Source organism: Labeo rohita, chromosome 20, assembly GCF_022985175.1.
Source record: "Labeo rohita strain BAU-BD-2019 chromosome 20, IGBB_LRoh.1.0, whole genome shotgun sequence".
NCBI classification, from domain to species: Eukaryota; Metazoa; Chordata; class Actinopteri; order Cypriniformes; family Cyprinidae; genus Labeo; species Labeo rohita.
Genome location: NC_066888.1, coordinates 29,936,505 through 29,951,863, shown reverse-complemented (window position 1 = coordinate 29,951,863; position 15,359 = coordinate 29,936,505).

The following is a 15,359-nucleotide window of genomic DNA, read 5'->3' as shown; positions in this document are numbered from 1 at the left end:
GGCATACATTATTTTTTTTCTTTCTTTTGTTTCTTCACAAAATGGGAGCTTTTCCTATTTTGAAGAAGTGATCATTTTATTTAAAATGTTATACACTTGTAATGTACCTAATAATTATATAAACTATATACATATACTATGTATATTATAAGAACTTTATCCACCTTTTTCTACCTGTAAGAGCGGGAAATTTGTACATTTTATGGGTCTGGCTTCTGGTCTAATCTGCGTCCAGTTATTTTTAGCTGTACAAAACAGCTGGTTTTGCAGCTTGATATTGCAAATTGGTGTCTTACCATATTATTGTAATGGATTTTCTTCATTTTGAGCACACTGGTTTGTAGCACAAACAGTTTTACTGTTTACTGCATGTTGTTGTTCTTCTCGTTACTCGCCTATTTCGGCTAGTAAACCGGAAGTCTTGCCCATAAGCTTACTTCGGCGTTAAAGAACAAGGTGGATATGATGCTAAACAGCTTTGTAGTTCGTATTTTTAGCTCTGTTTTTGCAGCACTTTGTTTTTATATGAAGTAAAACAATATATAGTATTTCATTATGACTGTTATTGCAATGAAACTTATTATATTCTAGAGATAATAACATAGCCCTCAGTCATAAGCAGGATATATTTATAATATAATATAATTATTTGAAATTGCCAGTTACGCTTACTTTTGGCATACATTATTTTTTTTCTTTCTTTTGTTTCTTCACAAAATGGGAGCTTTTCCTATTTTGAAGAAGTGATCATTTTATTAAAAATGTTATACACTTGTAATGTACCTAATAATTATATAAACTATATACATATACTATGTGTATTATAAGGACTTTATCCACCTTTTTCTTCCTGTAAGAGCGGGAAATTTGTACATTTTATGGGTCTGGCTTCTGGTCTAATCTGCGTCCAGTTATTTTTAGCTGTACAAAACAGCTGGTTTTGCAGCTTGATATTGCAAATTGGTGTCTTAACTAATTATTATTATGGATTTTCTTAATTTTAAGCACACTGGTTTGTAGCACAAACAGTTTTACTGTTTACTGCATGTTGTTATTCTTCTCATTCCCTATTTCGGCTAGTAAACCGGAAGTCTTGGCCTTAAGCTTACTTCAGCGTTAAAGAAAAAGGTGGATATGATGCTAAACAGCTTTGTAGTTCGTATTTTTAGCTCTATTTTTGCAGCACTTTGTTTTTATATGAAGTAAAACAATATATAGTATTTCATTATGACTGTTATTGCAATGCAACTTATTATATTCTAGAGATAATAACACAGCCTTCAGTCATAAGCAGGATATATTTATAATATAATATAATTATTTGAAATTGCCAGTTATGCTTACATTATTATAATTTGTTTTTCTTTTGTTTCTTCACAAAATGGGAGCTTTTTCTATTTTGAAGAAGTGATCATTTTATTTAAAATGTTATACACTTGTAATGTACCTAATAATTATATAAACTATATACATATGTATATTATAAGGACTTTATGCACCTTTTTCTTCCTGTAAGAGCAGGAAATTTGTACATTTTATGGGTCTGGCTTCTGGTCTAATCTGCGTCCAGTTATTTTTAGCTGTACAAAACAGCTGGTTTTGCAGCTTGATATTGCAAATTGGTGTCTTACCATATTATTGTAATGGATTTTCTTCATTTTGAGCACACTGGTTTGTAGCACAAACAGTTTTACTGTTTACTGCATGTTGTTGTTCTTCTCGTTACTCGCCTATTTCGGCTAGTAAACCGGAAGTCTTGCCCATAAGCTTACTTCGGCGTTAAAGAACAAGGTGGATATGATGCTAAACAGCTTTGTAGTTCGTATTTTTAGCTCTGTTTTTGCAGCACTTTGTTTTTATATGAAGTAAAACAATATATAGTATTTCATTATGACTGTTATTGCAATGCAACTTATTATATTCTAGAGATAATAACATAGCCCTCAGTCATAAGCAGGATATATTTATAATATAATATAATTATTTGAAATGCCAGTTATGCTTACTTTCGGCATACATTATTTTTTTTCTTTCTTTTGTTTCTTCACAAAATGGGAGCTTTTCCTATTTTGAAGAAGTGATCATTTTATTTAAAATGTTACTTGTAATGTACCTAATAATTATATAAACTATATACATATACTATGTATATTATAAGGACTTTATCCACCTTTTTCTACCTGTAAGAGCGGGAAATTTGTACATTTTATGGGTCTGGCTTCTGGTCTAATCTGCGTCCAGTTATGTTTAGCTGTACAAAACAGCTGGTTTTGCAGCTTGATATTGCAAATTGGTGTCTTAACTAATTATTATTATGGATTTTCTTAATTTTGAGCACACTGGTTTGTAGCACAAACATTTTACTGTTTACTGCACGTTGTTGTTCTTCTCGTTCCTCGCCTATTTCGGCTAGTAAACCGGAAGTCTTGCCCATAAGCTTACTTCGGCGTTAAAGAAAAAGGTGGATATGATGCCAAACAGCTTTGTAGTTCGTATTTTTAGCTCTATTTTTGCAGCACTTTGTTTTTATATGAAGTAAAACAATATATAGTATTTCATTATGACTGTTATTGCAATGAAACTTCTTATATTCTAGAGATAATAACATTGCCCTCAGTCATAAGGAGAATAAAGGCGATCTAACGACGGATTGCCTCATATTGGCGCAGCGTTACGTCACGTACAGCGCAAGTTTTGCGCACATTCATAAGCGGGGCGCTGTTTACCGAGTGTGTAATTGTATTCATAAGCACCCAGAGGATCATCCTGCTCCGCCGCGAATCCCTTGGTGTGTAAATAGGAGCGTTTCAACTCCTCAGAAGATGAACTACAAATATCGCCGTTGGACTGAAGCGCAACGGCTTCCCGATCCCATCTGAACGCGCCCCCCACCCTCCCCCTTCCTCACCAACGGTTCCGTTTCATCCCGCCCCCCTTCACGACGCAAGTTGTTTTCCCTCAAATTGCTCGTTTGCCATCATTTCACATTCCGCAAAACGTCGGCTTCATTAAATTATTTTTAAACGAATTAATTCCAATATTTTTCCAAACGAGCGTCACGCCTCTAGCCTACTTCTATATTTGCGTATTAATGTTGTTATTTGTGCAGAAAAAGTTTTTTGGAGCGCTTCAGAGATTTTGAACAGGAGTGAGGTGGAGAGAGAAAAAAAGTGTTTTTATCCAGATGCAAAACGGAGTAAAATGTAAATAGCGGTTGCGTGTCGGTTTTTTTGTTTTAACCTTCAAACGTCGTGAACCCGCGAGACGGGCGCCGCAGCGCGCGCTTTGATCAGCCGCGCGCCTTTTATGCCGTTTGACTGGAGAATGCGCGCGGTGCTGTCGGTACAAATCTGCCTCACACTCCTCACCCCGTCAAACGGAGAGATGGAGGTGAAAGAGAGGGAGAGAGAGAGAGACAGGTGGAGGGAGACACTTTAATCTCGTCCTTCTGCTCGCGCTCGCACCTGCAGAACCTCTTTCGCGCGCTTGAAAGGGGAGCGCGTGCGGCCCCCGCGCGCCTCCACGAGTTTAACGCGCCCGGTTACCGGCTGCCGCTGCGAGGCCACAATAACAAACACAAGCTGTGAAGAGAATAGCATAACATTTTAAAAGCCTCCCGCTCGGGCTCTTGGGAACCGAAGGTAATTGTTTATATAGGATAAATCTGTATTCTAAACCTCGTTTTGTGGGAATTTCCCGTTAGTAAACTGGCGGAGGATATAAAGAAAGAAAATTGTTCAGCTCAGATGTTGATTTTGTAGTTTCATGACTCACTTTCTCAATATTTTGTTTGCATTTGTCTTGGAATGGGTTTCAACAAAAAGTACTATGGTATTCTGTCAGGTAACTTGGAATAGCCTATGTAAACAAATACCAAGATACATAACACACCTTGTTTTTCAATGGGTAGTAAGATGTTTTCTGGTAATGTGTTTGACTTCCTGTTCATAAGCCACTGTAGAAGAATTACAAAGTGCAGTAAACGTTGCACTACAAACCATTGTGATCATAATTAAGATAATACATTAAAATAAATATGGTAAGACACATCAGTTTGCAATATCAAGCAGCAAAATAAGCTGTTTTGTACAGCTAAAAACAGGTAGAAGTATATGACACAGTGTGTGAATTATGCACTGACCTTTGACCCTTTAAAGTCATTTTTCAGTGTTTTTTAACCTAGTAAGCCTTATGGTGGTTAGTACAATTATCTAACTGTCAACCATAAAGAAGTATTTAAATAGTTCAAGTTTCTTGCTATTGTGAAATGTATTTGTAAATCATAAGAACTACTGTTGTTACGATAACCACCTTTTCGCAAGCATTTATTTAGCACACAATAGACTTAATTCTAACTTTTGTGGTTACTAAATTGTTTGAAAACTGTATGCTTAATTTTAACATCACCAACTTGTTTTGACTTTCTTTTCAGGGATTGGAGTCTTAAATGGACGGGTGTTTTGTTCAGCGAGATTGGTTAGTGTGAACTCAGATCAGTTTGTTATCCGAGTCAGGTTTTTATTACACTTACATGAGGGATAGGAATCCAAGATCAGCACTTTCACACTCAACTCACTTGCTTAGTTAATTTATATTTTTACACAGATCAGTTCCTTGTCTACATAATTATTAGAATTAGGCTGTAAAATATACAGTTAAACCAAATATTATGCAGACACCAGATATCATTTTTGATTTTTTTTACTAAAAAAAAGTTCATTTAGTAAACTGTGACATATTATTCCCAAAAATACTTCATATAGTGGACTAGCAGTAAAATTTGGGATCAGAAATTATTCAGACACTTTGACCTGACCATGTTTTGCTTAAGTGTTTTTTCTTTAATTGCTAATGCGACCTTTTACACCACAGACTGAACAAAATTAAGCATTGCTTGGAAATTGGCCAACAAAGTATTGATAGTTGTGTAAATATTGCCATACTAACAGTTAAGGTACATAGCTTTTTATGTATAGCTTTCTATTTTCTCTTAAGTTATCTGACATTATCCAGATGAATTAGTTCTAAGACAGTTTAACTCTGAGTTCTTGTCATATTTTATTAGCATTTTCTAAACTACAGTGAATAAACTGTGATAATGTGAGACATGTTGAAGGTGTCTGAATGCATTTTGGTTTGACTGTATAATCTCTGCCCCTTGTTTATTACATTTTTTGGCTAATTTGATTAGAAGCAAAGTTTAGGTTTAGATCTGTTCAAATCTACACAAAAAGTGCAACAGATTTCCACCGATTCAGTCTGACTGTTCAGATTTCCCTTTTAGAAGCATGCAGAATGCTGATGAACTTCCTAGTCGTTAAAAATCTAGTTTTGCCATTTCTGACAGCATTTACAGCACTGTTATGATATTAATATTGTTTATACCAATTTTCAAAGTCTGTTATATGTGCTGCGCCTCATGCACATTTATTTGCAGTCGACGTGCGATTCGTTGTGCATTTTATCCACAAGTAGTCCTGTACGGTTCATATATTTGACATACCGCAGTGTTTTGCGCATTGTTTCGTTTTGCTCTTACTTTGGAACTTCCTGTCTTCGGCTTGTTTGCCTTAAACACCCCAGAGAGGGAATAAACGATTTTTTCCCCGACTCTAATTTGTAAATTGCATCGATCGCGGCTGGCAGGAGATATGCCGGTGGATTCATACGGAGCGAAGGATTTATTTCATTTTTAACAGGGCGCTGACACAATTCTCATTACCGGACAAAAATCATTAGCAGCTCCACAGCTACATTCAGACAAATCGAGTAACTGTTAATTTTTCCGGCAAGGAGCCATGGGATCCGTGTGTGTGTGTGAGAGAGAAAGAAGGGAAAGTGAAAAAGGGGGGGTTGGATCTGGTGTGAAAAAAATATAATAAATTAAAATGGACGACATGAATTGAGCGCCGAATGTCAAACACTGTCAACAAGATGGCTCTCTGTCACGGGGAGAATTTGAGACATTAACAGCTTCTGTCATTCTGCTGACAAAATGGTAGCAGAGATTTCCCAGGGTGCCGAGATGACTGCTGGCGTTTGTCAACAAGCCGCTGTCAGCGCAGAGAGAGAGAAAGAGCGAGCGGGAGAGAGAAGGCATACACAGTGTCACTGACAGCTACCACACCAACATCCCATGAGTCCTCCTCGCCACCCAGAAAGAGTGCGAGGGGAGAAAGACAAGAACGGATGGAGGAGGAGAAGAGGGAGAGAGAGAGAGAGATGGATGGATGGATAGAAGGAGGGGTGCAGGTCTCTGGTGCACCTTTCATATAAAATTGCAGGAGGAAAATGAGCTGTCACTCCAATTCCCAGGATGCTTTGCTGTTTAGCATAAGTGCGCTGTGTGGGCTGCTGTCGGACAGACTGACTCAGAGAGATAATTAACTAAAGCTGCAGTTTTCCTCCTCTCCTCTCCCTCCCTCCGCCAGACGCCTTCTCCAGCACTCATCTGCATTTTTGCCAGAGGCGAGCGGTTAGCACAGGAGCCGGGTGGAGAGAGGGTAAGAAGCCAATTAGTCAGGTGGATGGATGAATGATTGACAGCAGGCTGCTACCTGAGTCCCACTCTACATTAATGCCACCGTGCTCGGCTCGGCCTCAAACGCGCACCCGTTCCCGTGCACGCGCCGGCCCGAGATCGTCGTCAGCTTCGTGTGCTTCCCGTCCTGTCTGTCTTGCTCTCGTCGAAACCTTTTGTGGCGAGTCTGAGTCTTCTTTTGTACCTTCCCCTCTCTCTCTTAAGCATTTCCCCGGATCTGTTTGTAGGCGTCGTTTAGGATGCCGAGGGCCGTATAACAATCGCGTGAACGTATGGTATGCTCTGTGATCTCACGCTGAGTCTTGACCGATGGAGACGTCTCTCAACAGTTGGAAGTGTTAAATAATGATTCTCATTCTTCAATAGATCAGATGCACTATTTCAGTCCAAATTCATGTCGAGATCGAATCCTGGTGTGAGCGTAAACTTTCACTGAACCGCAGATGTCCTGCGGAGTTCAGTGTGATACGATAAGTCATAATGTGTCTCTGGCTTTGCTGTGCCAGAGATAATTTCAGCCACATTTGTAGCAGACGACTCCTGTCCTGATATGTGACCCTGGACCACAAAACCAGTCATAAGGGTCGATTTTTTTTGAAAATGTATACTTCATCTGAAAGTATAAATAAGCTTTCAATTAATGTATGGTTTGTTAGGATAACACAATATTTGGCTGAGGTACAACTATTTGAAAAATGAAAATGATCCAAATTAAGTTCTTAGCAATTTATATTACTAATCAGAAATTATGTTTTGATACATTTACAGTAAGAAATGTACAAAATATCTTCATGGAACATGATCTTTACTTAATATCCTAATGATTTTTGGCATAAAAGAAAAATCTATAATTTTAACCCATACAATGTACACCCGTGCTACTTATGACTGGTTTTGTGGTCCAGGGTCACATATGGTTAAAATGAAAATAAAAGATCTGTGCACTTAGAAAAAAAAAAAAAAGGTATACAATTTATCACCAGGCCACTTTAGGTACTACCAAGTACACTTCAGGTAATACTGTGTACCTTTAAGATACTAATATGCACCCTGCAGGGGTGAAAAAGGTACAAAAGTGTACCTTTGAAAAAGATGCCGCCCTGGTGACAGCTTTTGCACCTGTTTTTTTTTTTGTTGTAATAGGTTGTAAGGTTGCGTGTAACGTCTAATTTTTGGCTTTCAGAGATGTTTTCAATAGCTATGTTTACGTGCAACCGAATAATCTGTTAATCAGATTAATTAGTAATCGGATTAATGACTCAATCGGATTGAAAAGCCTTTATGTAAACAAAGCAATCAATCCAACTGAGTTTGATCCATGTTGCATTTCAATCAGATTGAAAGAGGCAGTGTAGACCTGAAATAATCCAATCAATAAGAAAAAATCAAGCATGTAAATGCTTGAATCTGACTATTTTTTTCAATCAGATTCAAAAATACCTTGTGCACATGCACAATAATGCATATGTTTGATGTAATTTACATCTTAAACGCATGTGTGTTCATTTACTTCTTACATAATATAAGATGGTCAGTTCAGAAGACTAAATATTTGCTTAAAAAGCTCTTCTGACCTATATGTCAACTTTCTTTATAGATATGTCATCTGGTGACATTATTACGGTGGCTTCTTCAGTATTTAACGTGACACCAGGGTGCTGCACATGTGCTAAAGTTTTGCTCAGAATAGATGTAATGCACATGTAAATGAATATTTGAAATGGATTGCAAAGTGTAGGGTTCATATAAACAACATTCAGAATCTGAAATCAGTTTGGATTCCTTCGGATTGATTACCAAATGATGTATCAGCTGAATGATTGACACCAAGACAACAATACAGGCCACTGAACAGACTGTAAATCCATTTTCATTCACATTAAATTAAACATGGCATCTACGTGAGGCTTGATTTGTAACCTGAGGCTGATGGATACATAAAAACAATTGCGATTAAAAGTAATAGGTTTTAATTTAGACTTGATTCATTGATTAAAATATGTTTCATTTCTTCTTTTTGTCATTTTTTAAATTCATTAATGATATTGCATTCCAAGAAAATGTGGTATTAGTGGTATTATTAACTTTAGCAATCTGAGTAAATTTATAGTGCATACGATGTCTTACTTGGACAAATTGTTTTTGTATATACTTTATATTACTATTTATCTTTCTCATTAAAATGCATGATGAAAGAGAAAAAATTCCATCTCGATTTAGAAATAAGCAACCTATAAAAAAAAGAGTTTTTCTCTATAACGTTTGTGTGTATGTAATGTTCAGTTGCAGTCACCTCTGACAATTAGACATCACATACAACAGAATTCAAGTTATAGTGTGAAATCGATTACATGCATTAACAAAGTCAATATTTAATCAATCGTACGTGTTAATGCATTGCTACTTTGCTACTTTGACAGCCCTAGTTGTGATCGATAAATGTGTTACATAATGCACGGCGTGTTTTCAAACAAGACATTTCTAAGCATCCCTTCTGAATGTGAAGTTTCACACAAAAATGAGGCAATTACTTCAAAAGAGCATTTTTGCTGAGCACAGTGAAGCGTGTCAGCAGAACTGACAGAGCGCAGGTCCGTGTGAGGTCTGGTTCAAAATGGCTGTCAGACAGGGAGACCCAGCGTTTAGTGTCTGTTTATAGACGTTAAGCTAGTGAACGGAGGGAGGAGTGCGGATACTACACCTTAAGGGCATTTTTCCCTCTGGCATTTTACTGGCTGTGGCGTCATACTGCTAGCAGCATCAAAACACCGGCAGCCTCTCTGAGCTGACAAGATGAAGGGAACATTGAGAGGGCCGGCGTGTTTGGTGAGAGAGAACCACCAGCTCAGGAGATACTCAAAGCTGCAATACTGCGCTGGGCTGTTGGCAGACAGTCAGGCCATCGACAGACTTTGGAGCTCTTTTTTATGTGCAAAAAGTATTTTTATATGCAATTTTTGACTGCCAGTTTTTAGAGGTATGGTTCAGATTTGAATAAATAAAGCGTTGAAGTATGAGGGAGGTAAGTCTCCTATAGAGTAGGCCTGAGTAGAGTGTGCAGCTATGACCTTTGACCCCAACAGACCATCTGATATATACCAGACACAAAAATGGCAAGAGTTTAAGTGCTAAAATAACTTTTCATGGTTAATGCATGCTTGGTTAAACCAAAGAATGTTAACTGAAATAAATTAAAATATAAATGATTAAAATATGTTGCTTTAAATATGTTATTTTTTAAATGGAAATATGGATATTTTATTTATAATCATATTTTTTCGGCTTATTTCTGTTAATGTCATAAAACTAGCGAGCTGGGCCACTAGTACCACTGACCAGTGAGTCATTTACGCTGGAACCGCTCCGATTGATTCAAGCGATTCACTAACAAAAAAAAAAAAAAAAAAAACAGATCAACAGAGACATTAATTTTCTAATTTCAATATCGCTTTTAGAAACTCTGAATTAGTTGAACCACTGCATCACAACTTGATTAAATGTTTCGAAGCACTGCAAACCGGATCGCGAATCATTTGATGATTCAGATCGGGACTTTAAATCGCATATCGCCAATCATTTGATTTAGATCGGAACTTCACGTGTCATGAATCATTTGATTCAGACATTCAGAGCTTGTTCGAATCCACGATCTGAAGTGATGGTTCGCGAATCATTTGATTTAGATTGGAATTTCGGAGCAGGTTTGCAGATCTTTTGATTGAGTTTGAGGCTTCAGAGCGTGGATTGCGAATCATTTGATTCAGATCGTTACTTCGGTGCGGTTCGCAAATCATTTCATTTAGACTGGAACTTCGGTGCTGTTTTTTGTGAATCATTTGATTCAGATCAGACCTTCGAATCGCTTATCATTTGATTCAGATTGAGACATGCTGGTTTGCGAATCATTTCAGATCGGGTCTTCGGTGCGGGTTCGCAAATCATTTGATTCAGATCGGGACTTCAAATCACATATCGCAAATCATTTGATTCTTCAGAGCATGTTTGCGAATCTTCTGATTCAGATTGGGATTTAGCATGTATCTCTAACCTTTTTTCTGCTTTCTTTTTATATAAAACAGTACAAAACATTAAAGGCAGTACAGTTATAAAAATAAAACAAGAAAAAACAGAAAGAATACACAAATATAAATCCCTTAACAAAATTAACCGTGGTTTTACTGTAGTAAAAGTGTAGTAACCATGTTTTTAAGCTATGGTTAGTGTAACAAAATCATGGTTTAACATTAGTAAATGTGTTTTTTTTTTTCACTTTCAGAGTAAATGATGAATATAGAGATATAGAGATTTTTTTATTGCTCTAAGATTAACAGAACTTTGGATAGTTTCCATATACTGGTCTAGATCAAACTACCAAAAAAAAAAAAAAAAAGCTAAAAATGTAAATAAAATTGAAAGTTAAGCTATAAAAATAAAAGGCAACTTTAAATATTTATAAAAACTACAAAACAACTTGATTTTACATAATTTTCAGTGAGTTTGTCTGAGGAAGATGTAGAGGTTTGTAGAGGTTTGTAACCTGTTAATTTTATATAAATTTACTTTATTTAGTTGTTTATTATAGAAAATTGAAGTCACGTGTGCTAATTTTCTCTTTCAGTAAGGATTCCTCATCATCTTCTGTACTGGAAACCAAAATGTGACAAAACAAGCCAAGCAGAAAGCGTTGCGTATTTGAGCTGCAAGGTACAGTTTGGTTTGTTTTTCTTGATGCATTTTGCTTTCATAATAAGTTTTCTTCATTTCACCAACTTTCTCTCTTTAGGGAAAGTTGGTGAAATGAACAAAACATACTGATAGATTTACCTATTTTTAAAAAGACAAACAAAAAGTTATGTCTGTTTTTTTATAGCTCAAATAAGGCTAAAAAAGCAACAACAGGGTTTTTTTTCAGCAGTCGGTTGAATAAAATATGCTAAAAGAAGACTGTGAATGCAAGCGGTTCACTGACAAGGTGATAAGAGACTGAATTTTCTTATTTATTATTTTACCTGTAATATAATCTGCAAAACAAGATGTGCTCCAGACGTACGCATGTTTAGATGTTGCTTTCCACAGGCTTCTCTTATCATGTTGTCACTGAATTCCTTGATACCACTGTCTTATCAGAGCTTATTTTATTCATTGGGAAAAACACATAACAATGTTAAGGCATGTTTCTATTTTTTAAAAAGCCAAATCGATTAAAAATTCCTGTTGTTTTTTTTTTTTTTTTTTTTTTTTTTTTTTTTTTTTAAATAAATGGGTTACTGTGGTAACCCGTATTTGTTTTGCCCCGCACTAAAGGAAGTGATATATTCAAAGAAATTCATACTATATTTAGCAAGGATGTATTAAATTGATCAAAGATGATGGTTAAGACATTTATAATGTTACAAAAGAGTTCTGTTTCAAATAAATGTTATTCTTTTCAACTTTCTTCAACTTTTTTTTTTTCTAAAAAAAAAAAAATCAGCAGATTTAGAATTATTTCTGATGGATCATGTGACACTAAAGACTGGAGTATTGATGCTGAAAATTCAGCTTTGCATCACAGGAATAAATTACATTTTAAAATATTTTCAAGTAGAAAACAGTTATTTTGAATTTTAATAATATTTCACAATATTACAGATTTTACTGTATTTTTAATTAAATAAGTGCAGCCTTGGTAAGCAGAAGAAATGTTTTTCAAACACATTTACAATCTTACCGACCTCAAACTTTTGAACAGTAATGTATATCTGATTTTTAAATGTATCCACACATAAAAATGTGATTTTTAGAGAGCTGATCGACACTTTACATGTCAAACATGTGGCTTTTAAAATAAAATGGGCTGTTGTTGACTTCAAAAATACTATTCATATAGTATATATACTTTTTTTTTGTCTTGAATGCTTCATTTACTCTCATGAAGTGTTGGGAAATCTTTATTTCAGTTTGAAACGGTTCATTTTGGTGCCATTTTACTTTTTTGTAGCACCGTTTGTGGTCAGTAAGCCTATTCTGCTCACCAAGGCTGCATTTATTGGATTAAAAATAAAGTAAAATCACTAAAATTATGAAATGTTATTATAATTCAAAGTAACTATTTCTGTTTGAATATATTTTAAAATATAATTTATTTCTGTGATGCAATGCTGGATTTTTAGCATCGTTACTCCTGTCTTCAGTATAACATGATTCTTCAGAAATCATTCTAATATGCTGATTTGCTCAAGAAATGTATAAATAAATAAATATAATAAATAAATAGATTCACATTATATAAAACATGCTTTTGTTGAATTTTACTGTATTTTTAATTAAATAAATGCAGTGTTGGTAAGCAGAAGAGATGTTTTTCAAAAACATTAAAAATCTTACCGACCTTAACCTTTCGAACAGTAATGTATAGCTGATTTTTAAATGTATCCACACATAAAAATGTGATTTTTAGAGAGTTGATCGACACTTTACACGTCAATCACGTGGCTTTTTAAAAATAAAATGGGTTGTTGTTGACTTGAAAATACTATGTTTGTGATCTAACATGGCATAAGTGTTGTATAGATGGTAACCCTTATTTGTAAAAGATTTTACTAATCGAATGAAGTTTTCCATCTAAACATTATCAGGCAGCATCCACAGAGAAGAAGGTGTTTATGAATGAGCCCTAGGTTTTGTGGCCCTTCGGGCTATTATACACACAGCACCTTTTGGTATTTGTGAGAAGGGCAGCCTGTCGGCACCAGGAGAATGGACGAATGACAGCAGGTTTGCTGTTAATAAGATTTTATGAAAAGCAGAAGTAGATGGAAGAGCAGCCGTCATGAGGAGCTCTGCTGAGAGTGATTAACAGGAGGAAACAGACAGACAGCAGGGTTTATTTGCTCTGTGACTGCAATCACAATTGAAAGATGGCAATACTAAAAACACTCAATTTGTTTCAACCCTCATCTGGCCTGAACGAGATGCCTGTGCCAGTCTAGTCTTCCTCTGTCTGTGGAGAATATAAAATGATTTTAGCACTATGACACCTGTCAGGAGGACAGAGACACTGTTATATGAGTATAAAATTGAATCTTTTCAGTCACGGAAGTACAAGGCCAGTAGGAAAGAACGGGATGTTGTTTGTTGCGGAATATGTTGAGGTCAGTGTTGGGAGTAGCCAGCTAAAATAACCATGCTACTGTTTTAACCACATTTGTTTAGCAGTGTGACAGTAGCTCAGCTGTTTTCTTTTCAGAAACCAACTATTTTTAGTATTGATATAACATGACAAAACTCTCAGTTTTCATTGTTGTTTATATCTTGAATTTTCATTTCAGTTTGAAGCAGTTCATTCTGGCGCCAGTTTGCACTGTTCAAATGTTTGTGGTCGGTAAGATTTTAAAAGAAGTCTCTTTTGCGCACCAAGGCTGCATTTATTGGATTAAAAATACAGTAAAATCAGTAATATTATGAAATATTATTCCAATTCAAAATAACTGTTTTCTATTTGAATATATTTTAAAATATAATTTATTTCTGTGATCAAAGCTGAATTTTCAGCATCATTACTCCAGTCTTCAGTGTCACATGATCCTTCAGAAATCATTCTAATATGCTGATTTGCTGCTCACGAAATGTATTAATAAATAAATATAATAAATAAATATAGTCGCATTATATAAAACATGCTCTTGTCAAATGTTCCTTTTACTCTCAAGAAATGTTGGGAAATCTTATTCATTTCAGTTTGTTTTGGTGAAACAGTGTCTCATTTTACTTTTTTGTAGCACTGTTCAAAAGTTTAGGGTCAGTAATATTTTTTGAAAAAGGCTTTTATGTGCACCAAGGGTGCATTTATTTAAAAATACAGTAAAATCAGTAATATTATGAAATATTATTCCAATCCAAAATAACTGTTTTCTATTTGAATATATTTTAAAAATATAATTTATTTCTGGGATGCAATGCTGGATTTTCCGCATCATTACTTCAGTCTTTAGTGTCACATGATTCTTAAGAAATCATTCTAACATGCTGATTTGCTGCACAAGAAATGTATTAATAAATAAACAATATAATAAATAGATTCACATTAGTGTTGGGAAATCTTAGTCATTTCAGTTTGTTTTGGTGAAACGGTTCATTTCAGTGCCAGTGTCTCATTTTACTTTTTTGTAGCACCGTTCAAAAGTTTGTGGTCGGTAAGATTTTTAAAAGAAGTCTCTTCTGCTTACCAAGGCTGCATTTAGTGGATCAAAAATACAGTAAAATCAGTAAAATTATGAAATATTATTCCAATTCAAAGTAACTGTTTTCTATTTGAATATATTTTAAAATGCAATTTATTTTTGTGATGCAAAGCTGAATTTTCAGCATCATTACTCTAGTCTTCAGCGTCACATGATCCTTCAGAAATGTACTTTATACTTTACTATTACTGCTCAAGAAATGTATAAATAAATAGATAAATAAATATAATAAATAAATTTATTTATTTGAAACAGAAATCTTTTGTAACATTATAAATGTCTTTACTGTGACTTTTGTTACATTTAATGCATCCTTTTTTTAAAAAAAAACTTCTGAGATAATATTTATTTAAATACTTTTACTTTTTTAATGACCAGTTTTAAGTTTATGGTCCCAGATTTTAAATATCTGATTGCATAGGTTTAACTACTTAAATTATGAGTAGCTTGTGGCCTGGCAAACTAGTTTCAGGCTTTTCCCCCATTTGGTTCAGTTCGTTCCCCAGCTTGATATCACCTCCCTGTCCCCATTGTACTATTGGGTGTATCGCCGAATACTAGTACAGGCTTTTTACCACTGTAACTAGCTAACCCCT